This window comes from Amblyomma maculatum, unplaced genomic scaffold (assembly GCF_055883805.1).
Source record: "Amblyomma maculatum isolate TAMU_Amacu unplaced genomic scaffold, ASM5588380v1 scaffold_24, whole genome shotgun sequence".
In the NCBI taxonomy this organism is placed as follows: domain Eukaryota; kingdom Metazoa; phylum Arthropoda; class Arachnida; order Ixodida; family Ixodidae; genus Amblyomma; species Amblyomma maculatum.
In genome coordinates this window covers 3348473-3364554 of record NW_028146749.1, presented here as the reverse complement: position 1 = coordinate 3364554, position 16082 = coordinate 3348473, and the positions used below count along the sequence as shown (strand labels likewise).

Sequence of the window (16082 nt, the reverse complement as noted above, 5' to 3'; positions counted from 1 at the left end):
CATGCACATTGAGCGGGAAGCGTCTATGTGACCCTGTCTGGTAAGCGCAGCCGGTAGCTGTCGGCACCGCTTGTGGGTAAACAAACACACAGGGAGCGCAGTCGTAATCTGCGAATTGGCGCATTCCTGCGGGAGTTTAGGGCTCACATACTAAATACTAAATGGTGTATGTTTACTGTGTTTACGTTGAAGCACTCGCAAGGCGTCATTTGGGCTCGGGAGCCGGTCGCAGTCGCGCGTGTGGCTGCGGGAAAGGCAGAGACGGCTGCAGATGGGAGGCTCTTGTTCGGTGCGGACATAGAAGCGCACTCTAATCGCGATGGATTTTATGATGACGGGACTCAAGCGGGGGTGGTGGCGCATGCTTTTGTGTGCTGGCTGTGGCCAAACTAAACATAATTTTGCAACAAAAAACAAAGAATGCTTTACTAGCTGAGAATAATTAAGTTTGACTAACACGTGCATATAACAGTAAGTCAAGAAGTACCGCTTCATTCAAAAGTATTGTCTGCTTCTCTATTGTCGCAAGGTATGCTCTCGCACTAACGTATGCTTGTTTGGGATTTCCTCTTAGTTTTGGACTGAAAGAGCGACGGGCAATAACTTAGAAATCAGTAACACAACGCTAACCCTTCCCCCCTTTCGCCACACACATTGCGGAAGGAAACGTTGGACATGTGCCTTTTTATTAGCGGGAGCGTTTTGTTGCTATACAAGCTAACTCTCATAACTAAAGAATAACATGCTTCTGATTGTATGCCTAAATAATACAGCATAAGGCCATCGATTCCAGCCTCCTCGACATTCTCTAGACAAAATCACTAAGGTCGCATATTATAGTGAAGGCTTCTCAAAGAAAAGGAATGAGCGAATAAATTTTTTTTTTTTTAAGAAAATAAAAGTATCTCAGTGGCCACCGTCTACAGCGTGCAGCAGACGACATGGGGACGAGATCTCGTTGTGACGTTAGTGGCTACCGGTTGTCAGACCAGAAAGCTGCTTTCGATATTAATAATACAAATTCATTTTAAAGCTATCTACTGAACCGAATGAGTTCAAATTTCAAGGATCTATAATTTTACGTGTGTGGAGTGAAACGCAATAATCAGTTTATGTTCAAATATTAGCTGTCATGACTCCACTAATGACAATGCCTGCCATCCTCTCATTAATGCTATACAACTCATCTGTGTTACTTGCTGTATGCTTACTGACAGAGCCCTACCATAGCTCCTATTTCTCCACATGTATTATGTTATTGAGGTATCTATGCATTCTCCATGTGTAGTATTTTGTTATCGAGGTTTGCCTTGACGACACAATACATACCTCCCCTTTAGTACAGTACGGCCTCTACTAAGCCTTATGATATTGCCGCAATGTTATTACTGGCACCTCCCATGTGGCGAGCTCGGGAGACTGGCACGCGCTCGTCAGTTAGTTAGCCAGCCGTGCCTTCTTTTGCTAGTGCTTTTGCGTTGGTGTAGTAATCCTGCCTACCCAGTTCTGCTGGCATCTGTGACAATATCCCATTTCATGCCCGCTAGTTCCTTGAACAGCTCTGTAAAACTAGCCTCACTAGCTAGGATTAACGTAAAACGTTGCCAGGGTCAGTTTCCGATAGTGGCTTCTCCAGAGCCACAGAATCATAGCCCCCTCCGCTGCATCACAGCTCTCACCGCCACCGTGGTCAGTTGCTTCGCAGCTGCTGGGGACTGAGGGCCAGTGGTTTGTTGGAGTATTCATTGAAGGTTGTGGCAAATTGCTACACGAGGGTGGCCAAATCCTGTTCTGGTGTAGCAGTGCATTTCTAAAAGTGTTCACCGGCTTCAGGTCACACCCCAAACTTGTTTATGATATTCGATCAACACACCAATGGATGGAGAACACCGGTGGAGAATTGAGTGGCACCAGTATTTGAACCAGGGTCCTTTTTTGCCCGTGAGGTGGGTGTTCTAACTGTACACCACAGCTGCCTCCTGACCCATTGGCACCATTCTTCAAAAATGACCAGGGTTATCCTGACGGTACCTCTAAATTTGTGTGTGTATTGATTTACTTATATTCAATGAGGTTTTCCACATGAGCCCACAAATTCTGGCACTGAGAAGCCCTGGAAGTACTGTAAGCACCATTTTCACATTCTAGCCGACTCCTTATCTGATCTATGTGATCTAGCGGGGCAAATGTCGCAGGTGCAATCAGCCCAGACTTTTTTTTCCTTAAATAAATAATTTTCTTAATAAAAAAATTAAACCATGTGTAATCTGTGAACACAAATAGTATTCACTAGGCGAAAGTTCAACTTTTTAGACATGTACAATGTTGAAGTTGAGAATGTCATGGAATCCCATTTGTTCAAGCAGAAGGTGGGTACATTTGTATGGAATAAATAAATAAAAGCAGTCGTTGACCAGAAATAAAACAGATTTCTGTTGATGTTTCGGCCCCCATGCGCCAAAACATCAACAGAAATTTGTTTTTCAACTTGTCGCCGACAGTATATTTAACAATTGAAGTCACATAAACTTGGTCCTTAATGAACCTGACAAGAAGCCCAACAAGAGGGAATAAAACGGGGAGAACAAATGGCTCAGTCCATACCACCAGCACTTCCAGTTTTCTTGAGGCACAGTCCTAAATGGCGGAAACTCGGTAAGTTTGGTAGCTTATGTCGCACTCGTCGCAGAGCAGCAACATTCTCTCATCCTGTGGCTGGTCCCAGACCATGCAATCCAGGTGGTGCCATATGTACGGCTGTAACAAGAAAACAGTTATTGCAAAACACCTTGAAATAGTGCACTACTACAAGTTTAACTGTCCCGATTTTCTAATTACCTCCTGCAATTTGCTCCAAAAATTTAGTGCCCCCTCTGCCTAAAACATGAACCCGGAACGGGATGGAAACCACAGAAGAGTCAGGGCACAAGCCTAACACAGATAATATGGAGAAGACCCCAATGTAGCATATGCAGATGCAGCCACTTATGCAAACGCCCATCGGAAGGTACTAGCATTTACAATCATGCAAAACTTCTCTCAGGTTGCTCAATTGTCACTGATTCTACAACAGAGGGGGAGGAGGCAGCCATTGCACTAGCCATGACACCTACGGCTGCCACGAAAATCATTTCGGATTCAAAATCGGCCATCCTTAAATTTGCCAATGGTTTACTCTCCCCCAACACCCATCGTCTCTCGCTTTTTTGGCAACCCCGACTTCTTTACGCCAGTTCAGCATGGCTTTAGAATGGATTTTTCCTGTACCACCCAGTTACTTGAGTTCAGTAATGATCTGTTTTCCTCTTTTGACCACGGATATCAAATTGATTGTATATTTCTGGATTTTAAAAAAGCCTTTGATTCTGTACCTCATGTGCTATTATTACATAAGTTACATTGTCTTGGTCTGCATTACAATATCATCGACTGGCTTCATTCATATCTCCAGGACCGCATGCAGCGTGTTGCAATTAATGGTTGTAACTCCAATTCCGTAAACGTCTCCTCAGGTGTGCCCCAGGGGTCTGTCCTTGGACCCCTTCTTTTTTTCATTTTTATTAATGATATTGTTCTTGACCTCACCTGCCAAGTTCGGCTATATGCTGACGACTGTGTGCTTTACCATGTTGTGGAAAGTTCTTCTGACGCATTAAAACTTCAGCGAGACTTGCATTTTATCCAGTACTGGTGCTCAAAATGGCAAATGTCTTTGAACATTTCAAAATGCAAACTTGTCTCGTTCACTCGTAAGCGTTCCCCTCTACAGACCTGTTACTCATTAAATAATGTTCCCCTGCAAAAAGTTTCTGAATATATGTATCTCGGCGTATATTTCACATCTAACCTTACGTGGACGAGGCAAGTTGAGCATATTAAATCGAAAGCCTGCAGAACGTTTAGTTTTTTAAAGCGTAATTTCAACAAAGCGCAGTCAAATGTCAAGCAGCTCCTGTGTTTCACTTACATAAGGCCAATTCTTGAATATGCATACCCTGTATGGGATCCCCAGTTTACTTATCTGACATGCTCGAACGCGTCCAAAATAATGCTGCCAGATTTGAGTCTAACAGTTACAACTTTTCATCTAGTATCACGTCTATTAAACATCATCTTGGTTGGGAATCTTTAGCTCACCGCAGAAAACATTTCAGATTGCAGATCATGTATCGCATTTATTTTGAAAAGCTCAGCATTGATAAAGACCGGTACCTGCTTCAGCCTCACTTTTATCTAGCCGACTTGATCATCAGTGGAAGATTCGAGAAATAAAATGTCGGACAAATGTATATATAACATCGTTCTTTCCACTGACGATCAGTGAGTGGAACCGACTGCCAGCTAGCATCACTGAGTGCAGCACGGAAAATTTATTTCGGGCTTTTTTATCAAATGTGTGACGTAGCGCTAAGTTCTCTTGCTTGTGTTTTCTTCATCACTTTGTTCGTCGCGCAGTTGCCCCCTTTAGATGCATGTTTCTCTTTCTGCATTATCACTTGTGTCGTTTTATTTTCTCCATTTTTATGTATTTTTATTGTACTACTGGCGTTTCTACAAATGTTATTTGTCATCTCCCCCCCCCCCCCCCCCTGCAATGATGCCTTTGGGCGCTGCAGGAATCTGTAATAAATAAATAAATAAAATCTGTCACCCTTATTTGGACATCTGCATATGCGGGCCTTCCCGGTAATGAGGAGTCTCACTTCCTGGCCCGAGGTCTCACTTTCCAGGCTGGGGAGGAACGGCCTTCCTCAGATGCTGGGGAGTGCCTGCTGTCCTTTTGTGACATCCTGAAGGGGGGAAGTGGGGATCAGATCGCAAAGAAAGTTGATTTTAGAAAACTTAAGTTTTCAGCATCTACAACACTCATTCTGTGTTGTACTAAAATATTTCACTGAAAAACAAATTTTAAGTGTTGCAAATAAATATACAGATAGTGTAAGGTATATAGGCAATGTATTCTAGTTCAGAACATTCAGGCTTGTTTTCTCAAAAATTTGTTTTGAGCATTTCACCTTGCTCGTGATAAGTAGTACAGCTCCACAAGGATGCACGGATTTTAATGACGTTTGTTTTTTAATTGCTGACACATGCCCTGTATCAAGGCAGTCTCAGATTTACCACTAGCTCTCATTTTTTTTTTTATTATTCAGTAATTGGGTCATGATGCATTCTATACATTCGGAGAAGGTGCATGCTATGTCGTTTAAAAAAAGAGCAAAGAAATTAAAATGAAATAAAGAATGTCTTGATTTAGACGGTCCAAACTTCTTAGTAAATATTAAAACTATTTACAAGCCCTTAGCCCGTTTTATTGCCGTGCTAAGCTTCCCACTAGTAGGCAACATGTGTACAACATGAAAAAAATGATATTGAAGGTATCATTGTGAAACATTAAATCTGACTGTTTGATGCTATATCAAGTCTCTGTGCTAATTTTCATCACCCTATGGCAAAAAATAAGGAAGTTAGCCTTCGATCCCCTCTTTGCCCCTTAACTACTACCACGAAAATAGATCTTACACAACCCCTGGCCCGACTCACAATAACATAAGCTACCCATTGGTGCAAGCTACAAACGTGTACAGCCCCATACCCCATCCTTCTCCATGCCCACTTTCCTGATCAATTTCCTTCTTCCTGCAAGCTCTGTGGCACACCTAGTGACATTTTAGACACAGTACTCACCTGTCCCTCATTCACACATCCTCCTTCTCCAGAGGTGGCCCTAAATTACTGGAAACACCTACTCACCAGTACCTCCGGTCAGGACCAGAGCAAGATTATTACTAGCGCTCTCGCTAGGATAGCCTTCCAAGGGCTTTCCTTTGCTTTGTGCTTATACCGTGTAGAAGGCTGCACCCCCACCTTCTGTAATATTGGCAATAAATGTTTCTACTGCCACCACCATCTGGCCGAGCAGGGGGGGAGGGCAGGGAGTACATGTTTATAAAAAAAAAGTAAATAAATAAAAGCAGTTGTTGACCAGTGAAAAAACAAGTTTCTGTCTATGTTTCGGCACACAGGGGTCTGTTTCGGCACACAGGGGTCGAAACATAAACAGAAATTTGTTTTTCCACTGGTCGCCGACAGTAAATGTAACATTTGAAATCACATAGACTTGGTCCTTAACCTGACAGGAAGCCCAACAAGAGAGAACAAACTGGGGAGAACAAATGGCTCAGTCCATACCAGTAGCACTTCCAGTTTCCTTGAGGCACAGTCCAAAGTGGTGGAAACTCGGTAAGTTTGATAGCTGGTGTTGCACTCGTCGCAGAGCAGCAACATCCTCATCCTGTGGCTGGTCCCAAACCGTGCAATCCAGGTAGTGCTACTGGAACGACAAAACAGTTATTGCAAAATACCTCGAGATAGTGCACTACTACAAGTTTAACTGTCCTGCTGACACCTTCTATCAGGCGGGGCCTGAAAAAAGTAGTGGTATGCAAACAGAAGAGCGAGGCATTTTGTTTAGTGCATGAGATTTTTGCCTGCAAATAGGAGCAGTGTCATCAAGAAAGTACGCTCTTGTACTACAAATGTCCATATTATTGAGTATGGCCCTATTGGAAGGGGGGGGGCGCTCTGTAATAGGTTTGTGGGGTTTAACGTCCCAAACTGTAATAAAGAATTACAAGGGTTCAATACTGCTCAACCAAATATTGAGCGAAAGCATTAGCTGCGGGTGACCGAGCGTTCTTCTCTTTTTCTTCTTCCTCAGCCCACATATAAAGCTCTGCTTTAACCAAGCCGTATGAGCATGCCTTAGTGGCCTATAGAGGTAATCTGAATGCCAGGGTCCTAGCAGGCTGATTCTGACATAACCGTCCCATGTGAAACGAGAGACCTAAGTTGGCAGCTCCTGCCAGCCCACAACCTAGTGTCACGTGGGGTGTGACGTCACAGCGTCACGTGGGTAAGACGTGGTTACCGGCCGCGCTACGCTGAAGGCTCGAAACCTAGAGTAGTATTGCTGTCGCAATAAAAATGTGTGTTGAGCTTTGCATTGTATAGCAATGGCCGAGCACAAACAAATTTGGAGCAAATATTTCAAGTCTTAAACCCTCACTCAGCACAATAGTGCATCCAGATCTCTTCAGAGCTGCACTGTAAGCGGCACAGAAATTTGCCACTAAACTTTGGTTTTCCAATTGACCGATAAGTCAGTACAGTAAAACCTCGTTAAAATGTACCCACTTCAGGAGTAGTTTCGTTTTAATAGTAGTAAAGTCAAGTCCTCGGCCTGGCACTCATTGATCATAATGCATTTTGCATCCGCATAAACCATACCAGCTTATGAAACATGTATCAGTTAGCACATTCTATTTTCAATTCACTAAGGTAGTACTGTGTACTGCTTCACAAAAGACTGTTCAACTAGCAATGTGACAAACTGCTGTAAATGCAACCGATATGATGGCAAGCTACATGGCCAATGATAAATGCAGCGGCAATGATGATAAAACTATCACCAGCTTTGGAGTTCCCTCTGCAGCAGCGACAAATACCCTTGGCCAACATGGCCACCTGGATTGGCACGCTTGACAAGCGCTCAAATTCAGGCCGTAAACTAGCTGTTGCCTCTGAGCAGGGCGCCGCAGGAGCTGATCACGCAGTCACATCCACCTACCTCCCACCCAGCGGGCCCTATTTTAGACCAGTCTGAGCATCTGCACCTCAATAATGACGATTTGCACTGGTCGACTGGAACTCGGTGCCCGAACTGGAATAGTGCGACCTAAACCTCTACAGAGCGAATCACCCTGGTCAACCAGCGGAATGTGCAGAGCGTGCGGAGCAAGTAATGCTGAGCCAGTTCCGCAAGTTGATGTGTCATCCCGGCGGCGAAATTGTTGCGGTTGATAAATAAGCAGGAGTGCAGCCCTCTGCTACTTTCTTTCGCATAATTTTAATACTGCAGACATTTTTCAATAGGCACATTTCGACATGTTAGCGCAAAAAGAAACAATGATGCCCCGTGTTCTCTACCGATATCTCTAAAACCGCTAAAACCAGACAAAAAATTCAGGAAGTGACGACATCACCGGCTAGAACCTCCAATAAGATCCGACTCTGGTCAGCAGATCAACCTAGAGTGCCCTGAGTTGCTCCAGATGACCAGCGAAATACACACAACCTATCCCGATCAACCAGTGGAATTCAAAATTGTCATCCCAGGTCAAGCGCCCTCCGGTGGCCTTGAGGAGAGTGCATTGCGAGTTCACCGTCCACATCATGCCAAATGTTGGACAAAAGTACCAGGTGCTCAGCGTAAATGACAAATAGATATTGTCTGTGCCATCAAGAGGGTGGCAAAGAAGTCTGTGCTGACGCGCTAGAGACACTTGCCGCTGACTGTGTGTGTGGCATTTGGAATGTCAGGAAAAAGCTGCTCAGCAGTGCTGCAGCGGCTGCAAAGGGATGTCACGTATTAGGCTCAATATTTGCAGATGTGGTGGAGGCGTTGGTGCAAAGGCGGAAAACAGCTCGGTCGAAAAACTTGCCAGTCAGTGGACCTCTCCTAGTTGAGAAAGCCCTGGTTTTTGCCTCGCTGCTCAACCATGCTGACTTTGTGTATAGCAATGGCTGGCTAGCTATATTGAAAGCGGTGGCATGGCATTAGCACGTAGACCGTAGCTAGAAAAGGTGCTGCGGCTGACATTGAAGGGACAGAAGGTTGGAGGAATGGTCAGCTGGGAGTCTTTTGAAAGACTACGAGCCTGATGATATATTTAACCAGGATGAGCCCGCACTATTTTTCTAAGCTGCTGCCAAACAGAATGCTTGCGTTCAAGGGAGAGCTGTGCACCAACGGCAAGCGTGCAATGGATGGCATTTCAGTTTTTTTTCGCATGTAACCTGTGTAGAAGTGAGAAACTGCCGCTTTTCGTCAGTGGCAAGTCAGCGAAGCCAAGGTGCTTCAATGGCGCCCAAATGTCATCAGAAGTCCTTCATAGGAACAAAACAAAGGCATGGATGACTTGAAAGCTCTTTCAAGAGTATGTGGGCCTCTTTGACCGCCGTATTGAGGTGAAACAAAGAAGTGTTGTCATTATTCTTGACAACGCATTGACACACGCTGCAGTGGATGGCCTCAAGGCGCTGAAGTTTGCCACCGAACATGACAGCAATTGCCCAGCCTTTGAACCAAGGCATTATTAGAGCTGTTAAGCAGGTCTACAGAAAGAATTTGCTGCGCAGAATGCCGCTAGCAATGGAATGCGACAAGGTGTATGCCATTGATCTACTGCGAGCGATTCACTTGCTGGAACATGCATCAAGCGTGCAGGTTTCCGTGAAGTGTACGCGAGTGACGCAGACGACGCAAGCGACATCACCAGCGCCCTGGTCCGAGCTTGTGAGAGCTTGCTAACTGAAGTCCTTGAGAGGGAAGGTGCTTCAGAAGGCACTGCCTTCTCTGATTTCAGTGACGTCGACAGGGAAGTGGACACTTCGTCAGAGATGTCCGACGAAGCCATCGTCGCTCAGTTGTGGCCAACTGACAGTGAGAACGACAACACAGAAAGTGTGGAAAATCCGCGCCCAAAAGTGGCATAAGCTGCGCGCGCTGTAAGCGTCATGCCGCTGTTTGCCGAAAAGAGGGGTCTGGCCGAGAAGCTGGCACGCAGCCTTAATGATGAAGACCTCTAGCGCTCGGAAACACAAACGAAGGAATCTCCTATCACACTGCAACCACTAGTGCAACAGATTCTAGTTTTTGTTTGCGCCATCAAGAAACAGCAATTCTTTTCTTGATAGTGATACAGAGGGCATGCTCACACATCTCAGATATTTCCTGTCTAGGCTTTTTATCTATCTTGCCTCCATGATCTCTCTTGTTACCTGTTTCCCGTTTTTGTTAATGACGACATTTTATAAAGTCCGGCTTGCACTCTACTGGGTGTTCAAGCAGATTACCTTTACCATTTTTTAGGTTCTCGTAGCAGCTGTCATTTAGAAATCTTCCGGTCTGACCTACATAAAATTTACCACAAGACAGTGGCAGGGAGTAAACAACACCTTGTTTGCACTCAACAAGTTTCTTCCTGTGCTTCTTCGTGCAGGCCTGAGTGAGTTTGAGGTCCTAGTAGCGCTTGGAAACGTGTGCCACGTCTGGATTGTGCAGGGTAGAAATGACAGGAAATGGCATAAGGTGGGTGTCACGCTAGATGGCCTTCGTCCTTATAGCGAAGCCCGGCATCCCCTTCAGACGCATACAGCTGCTACAAGAAAAGCCAAGCTTCTACTACATTCCCACATCCTGTTTATTTCAAATGTGAAGTTCCTAAACAAGGAAGGGTTGGTCAGGCCAGCGGCTGCACTCTGCCAGTGTATTTATATCTTGGCTCTCTACAGGCCATGCGACCACCTTGCTGTCAGCTGTAACTGACCACCTGTCGTACCCATATATGACCTGCCTACTCTACTTTTTCCCTTTAATTTTCTTAAAATACATTCATCTCACACTTGTTCTCTCATTCACGCTGTACTCCTTCTTTGTAAAACTTACCTCTCCCCCTTTTTTTTCTTAGTTGCCACACCTTGGCCTCATAGGGGACCAAATGGCAGAATGCGCTTGATGTGCACTTTTCAAGATATTTCCAACCTACTGTTGATATCACATGAGAAATGTACACCTACCTGCCGGCAACAAAAAGTCGTACTATAACGCTTTGTCTGTTCTTCAACATATCGAATATGAATATCGCGGATTTTGCCGCTCGCCAGCTCTTGTTTTGAACGCAGCAAAGGCAGCCTACGCAAGCTAGCAGCTTGACAAGCAAGCTCTGTAACCACTTGCTATCACATCAGCGAATAATATATTATAGTCATTATAGTTACCTCAACGGCGGTGAGAACGAAGGAAGAGCGAACCGACACGCAAAGGTCATCAGCAGTTCAGCACCTCCACCATTCCTTCAGACTTCCTCCATGCCTTCAGAGCACGCTTCTCGCTGAGGGGGGAGGGGTGGTGGGCGTGCGCGAGTTTTTGCAGTCCCTCTGGTGGCGCAACAAGCAAAGCCGCCGTCAGTTGATATATGGCGCTGTATATGGAATAAGGTATATAGGTATATATACATGTATGAAACGCATGGAGGAAGGAAAGAGTTTCCAATCGACCAGTTCAGCCACCATGGGCGCTCAAAGCATCAACCGTTGCTCTAATACATTATCAACTCTATGACATTATCTAAGAATGCAACTTTTTCTTGTGAAGATAAACCAATGGCTTCGCTACACATGTGTCTTTCGCCTTACGGATATAGTAAGCCTCGACAATCTCTCGGCAGATTTGTTGATTACTCATACACAACTGATGACTGATGTTCCAAGCAAATCAGGTATACAGGAAAAAAAATCTCGTGGGTCGGAGAGCTACCGAGTGCAGAACTACAACTTTTGGCCAAAACTAGTTCAAAGATAAACGTTGTTCTACCGTAAATAATGTCCTATCATTCAATATTGTGACTATAAATTTTAAAAAGGGAGATAAACAGCATGTCAGTGTGAGATTTATCCAATATAAGCGATGGCTCTTTCTCCTATCGGCTTAGTTTTGAGCAGCACAAATGCCAATATTTCGCACTTAATAGGCACACTTTAAAAGGAAAAAAAAATGTTTTGTAAATATTTACGGTTGTGCAATTACTTAAGGAAGTTTTTAGTGGCATTTCAGGAAACAGAAACCTTTTATGGCGACGTCTGCTTTTGCGCCTTCGCTACTATGGCTCACGGTGGCTCACCGTGCTATGGCCAAAGAGGTATTAACTCTATGGCTATGGCTTTTCACCTCGAAATGATGATGATGATGATGAAAAAAACGTCACAGTAATGGCAATTTTTGCATCCGAGAAAAACCGACTGTCCCGCAACAAGTAGCACACCAGTTCAGTCGTGTCCGACTCTTCGTGACCCTATGGACCATGTCACGCCACGCTTTCCGGTCTCTAGATCACTATATCTCCCTAACATCACATAACTTCATCTGCAGCGCCTCGAGGATGCCATATCTAACCGTCGCGTTCGCTGCCTACCCCTTCTCCGGCGACCCGCAACCTTTCCCATCAAATCTTTCTCCAGCGACTCCGCTCTTCTCATCAGATGACCAAAGTAGCTGAGCTTTAACTTTATAATTTGACCCTCCAGTGAGCAGTCAGGGTTATGGTCGACAATATATTGTCGACCATCGATATATCGACTGATTCGATCTTCTGGCAGTCAAAGGAACTCTCAAGAGTCTCCGCCAGCACCACAATTCAAACGCGTCAATTCTTCGGCGGTCAGCCTTCTTTCCATACATCACAACTGGAAAGACCATAGCACGAGTTATACGGATCTTGGTTGGCAGACTAATGTCTCTGCTCTTTACTAGGCGGTCAAGGCTAACCTCTCTTTCCCTGCAGAAGCAGGCGTCTCCTAAGCACATAAGCCGGTGTACTAAGGGTCTTGAATATTTCAGAAGAGCGTGTTGTCGGGCTAGTTGGTTCTGCATAGTATATAAGAGAAATGCGCAACAACTTCAACAGGACACAGGAAGAAACACACAAAACAGTTCACGAGCGCCTTAAGTCATCTGTCGGGCAGCGAGGCAAGCGCGCCAACGGCCGGGATGGAGCTTGTCTCACTGCTCGACAGATGACGCATCATGTCGAAATAGCTTTTCGACTCTCTTCTGCGAAAATTGTGCACACCGCCAAGAGCAGTTTTTTCTCGATTTCGGAAAATGTAGGCAAGTACCGATATTGAATCACTTATCAGATAACGTAGACGATATTTTGCTACTTTGTGAACGTTATTTCAGCTCGAATGGGGCAGTAGATTTTGTATAGGAATTTTTTAAATTGCAGCCCCCAAATATTCAAGACTCTGTACTTGTTATTGTATTGTAACCCTATGGCCAGTCACAATAACTTAAGTAGCACACCGGCCCATAATTCTTAGCGCGCCCATGGTGACTGAAGTGCAGCGCCCTCAGCTTTCCCTCTAGTTAGTGCCACGGCTGGTCTCGAGGGAGAGAACGCGAGCTCTTTCTTACGGCGTTCTCAATCGCCGCGTGAACAATGGGAACTTTTCTCCTTGAGTTACGCTCTCCGCCGCCGCAAGGGGCGCGACCTGCTCACTGTTCGCTCCGCATCTGCTTCAGTGGCGGCGGGTGACTTTTGCCTAGTTTCGCGCTGTCGCCCGCGGGTTTCGTGGTGAGTGCAGCCCCTGAATGAAAGATTACAGAAGGTAGATGCTGCAGCGGCATCCTGTCAGCGTGCTACACACGTGAATGGAGTCTTTATATTAAAAAACACTGTCGCTCAGCAAACGTTCGACAAGCATATGACATGTATTGCGGCATGGTATCTACTTTTGTTTCCCAAGCCTGTACAAGAAGATGAACAAAAAAAAAAAATGAATGAGCATGATCACATCGAAGCTTCAAGGCAAACATAACAGCAACAATGGGAAAACCATCTTTCAGCGCTAGCTGAGAAACCATCGAGGTAACACCGAAGATGAAAATAATTTTATAAAAATGTAATGTAAGTTGCACAATGCTTACATGACATAAAGTATTAGTATAACGTCAGAGTAAACGCTTTTAAGTTTTGTTATCAATTTTGCTATAAATTATAGACCAGCAAATGTTTTATGTTGTAAACATTATTTTAATTTTGCAAATAAACGTTGGTTTAATGAAATGTTTACATGATTATTTCATGAGAAAACAGGAAATCTATTTCAAGCACTAATTCCTAGCAATATTTTCTTTCTTTTTCTAGTATGTTTTTGAACTAATAGTTCCAACGCCTGCCTTAGAGAGCAATCGCTGCCCCATTATTTTGGTAGAATGCTTTGCTCATTACACATTCGCCACTGTTACTCAAGGGACACTCCTCAATAATGGATATAAAAGCTTTTCTCTGTGCTATTTATTCAGAGGTGACTATAAGAGTTGTATGTCGCGCTGTATTGCGCGCTAGGAGTGTCGACACCGACGAAATCATTTCAGCTCTGCCGCAATCGGTAACCGAGGAACTGAAAGAAGTGATGGTATCTCCTGTCATCCCATTACCCACTGTCACGTATTCTGGTTTAGCTTACGTCGCTGGATACATTGTGCAGCTAATCAGTGACTTCGGGTGTGACGCTTGTCCTTCTTGAAACCAGCGAAAGAAGCAGCCCAATGTACACTATATTCTGCGAGGACAAGATTCTAGCGGACTGCATTATCCAAAACCAGAGTTTGTAGCCCTCTTGGGCAAGGTTGTGTCTTTAAAAAAAAAAAAAAAAAAAAAGCTGTCGTGCACCTACCACACACAAATGTCCTGGAAGTTCTTCAAATCTTAATCCAGCCAGCACTTGAGAACTCACCTTTGCTGAGTTGCCCGGAAGGCATTGACAATATATAGCCATGCTATAAGGTCCGCTTCTTTAATATGTGATAAATTTCTCAGAATCCTTCTTGTCAATTATGCTAAGAAAGTGACAGACAGGAACGAAAGGCCAGCTCCATATATGTGCACAAACCATCCAGAAAGATTTTGAGACATCAATGTTCTAGCCGCATATGTACCGTTTTGATGAATGAGTGCAATGTGTTAACTTTGAAGGACATATTTTTTTATTGCTTGTTGCTCTTTTAAATTATGCATATCTGTTTATGCCCATTTCCTTGATTAAATGTTTTTTTATCACTGTATTAAACTGACTACGACTGTCTACGTGTGCGTCAGTCGCGAGACTGCGTATACATCTGCTGTCTTTCAACCTACTGATTTGTTTTAAACGAAGCTAGAACAGCCCACTTCACTAGACAATTGAAATTTTAACTGTATGCGTAAATTTCTGAATCTGAGATGTGCTATGAATTTTCGTCGGTGCCTCTTTGCTCTAAACGAAAACGGCAGCGGTTGACAGAATATCCACCGAACAGTTTGTCATGCACTAGCGTCAGGTCGCGCTGTACCTGCTTACAGCTTTCAAAGGCACACTGCATAAAATGGTACATATAGCTTTGTAAAAATTTAGGGGCAAAAAGTGTTGATGTAAGTGCACCCGAAACTTCATTCGACCGTGCGCGATAGCACTGAAGAAGGCGCGCGCACGCGCATTATTGAGTCATACACGATAAATCAGACGCTGATTACGGCTTCTTCCTATAAGCCATAAGGGGTGAACTATCAGAACCTGCCGGTTGCAACCGATGCGGGCGGAGCGAAGAGCGAGCGCGCGTTTCCCTTGCGCGTGAACGGCTGTAGCGGAGGAGCAGCAGTGGGGCGCGGTGGCGACCCCACCGAGGCGCGGCGGGCGGTGGAAACAGACCCCATTGGAGAGGCCGTAAGAGAAGCATAGAGTTAATACAAAGACTCTTTGTATTAACTCTATGAAGAGAAGAGAGAAACGCGCTCTCCCTCGAGACCGGCCGTGTTAGTGCACGGAGTAAGATAGACAGGAGCACGACCTACTGACAGGAGCGCTGCAATGCATTCGGCGTAGGCCCATTTTGCTACACGAACGCCGAGCCGGCGTCCGGCACTCAGCTTCGGACTGTACTCTCTTCCTCCGCTCCCCTTTCCTCGCCGACGCGGCTTTGGTCACGCTTTCCTCCTCTCTCTATCTTCCTTGCTAGCCGGAAAACGCACAAGTGGAATCGTGGTCATCACCAACCTGTATCTTTTTTTTACGATAAAACTTCAAGATAAAGCTCTGCCAGTGTTTTCTTGTTTTGTTTTTTGTCGTCTGCGTATTCCCTTAAGCATGAGTCGACAGGGGCACGCAGACGACAAACCACGCAGCGAGATCACCAGTACGCAGACGGAACCAACGTTTGACGGAATGCTCACAGCGCGACATGTGTGTGAGGAGCGCATGATGTGCATTGCTTCTTTTTTTATATGCGGATGGCAAGGTAGGCGATGAAGTGTTTCGTCGTTGGATGTAATTCAGGGTACGGCAAAGGAAACGAAAAAGTCCCCTTGTTTCAGCCGCAAACTGATTCAAAGCTTTTCGAGTAGTGGAAGCAGAACATAATTCTGCCACCGATGCTGCATCTACAACGTTGAGCAGAGGAAATGTAATAAACACGCAGATTA

General features: G+C 44.9%; 1 long non-coding RNA gene across 3 annotated transcripts; it reads right to left on the bottom strand.

Annotated features, from left to right (window-relative positions):
* Positions 1-2378: 2378 nt before the first annotated feature.
* On the bottom strand, positions 2379-11023 carry LOC146171034 (uncharacterized). 3 transcript variants are annotated; one of them, XR_014702997.1, is made up of 4 exons: positions 10843-11023; positions 6193-6331; positions 4652-4790; positions 2379-2757 (listed from the first exon to the last, which is right to left on the bottom strand). It is a non-coding gene; the product is annotated as an uncharacterized LOC146171034 (long non-coding RNA). The 3 variants fall into 3 exon arrangements; XR_014702995.1 differs by having other exon boundaries at positions 6193-6334; positions 10843-11018; XR_014702996.1 differs by lacking the exon at positions 10843-11023 and adding an exon at positions 10642-10773 and having other exon boundaries at positions 6193-6334.
* Between the last annotated feature and the right edge of the window lie 5059 nt (positions 11024-16082).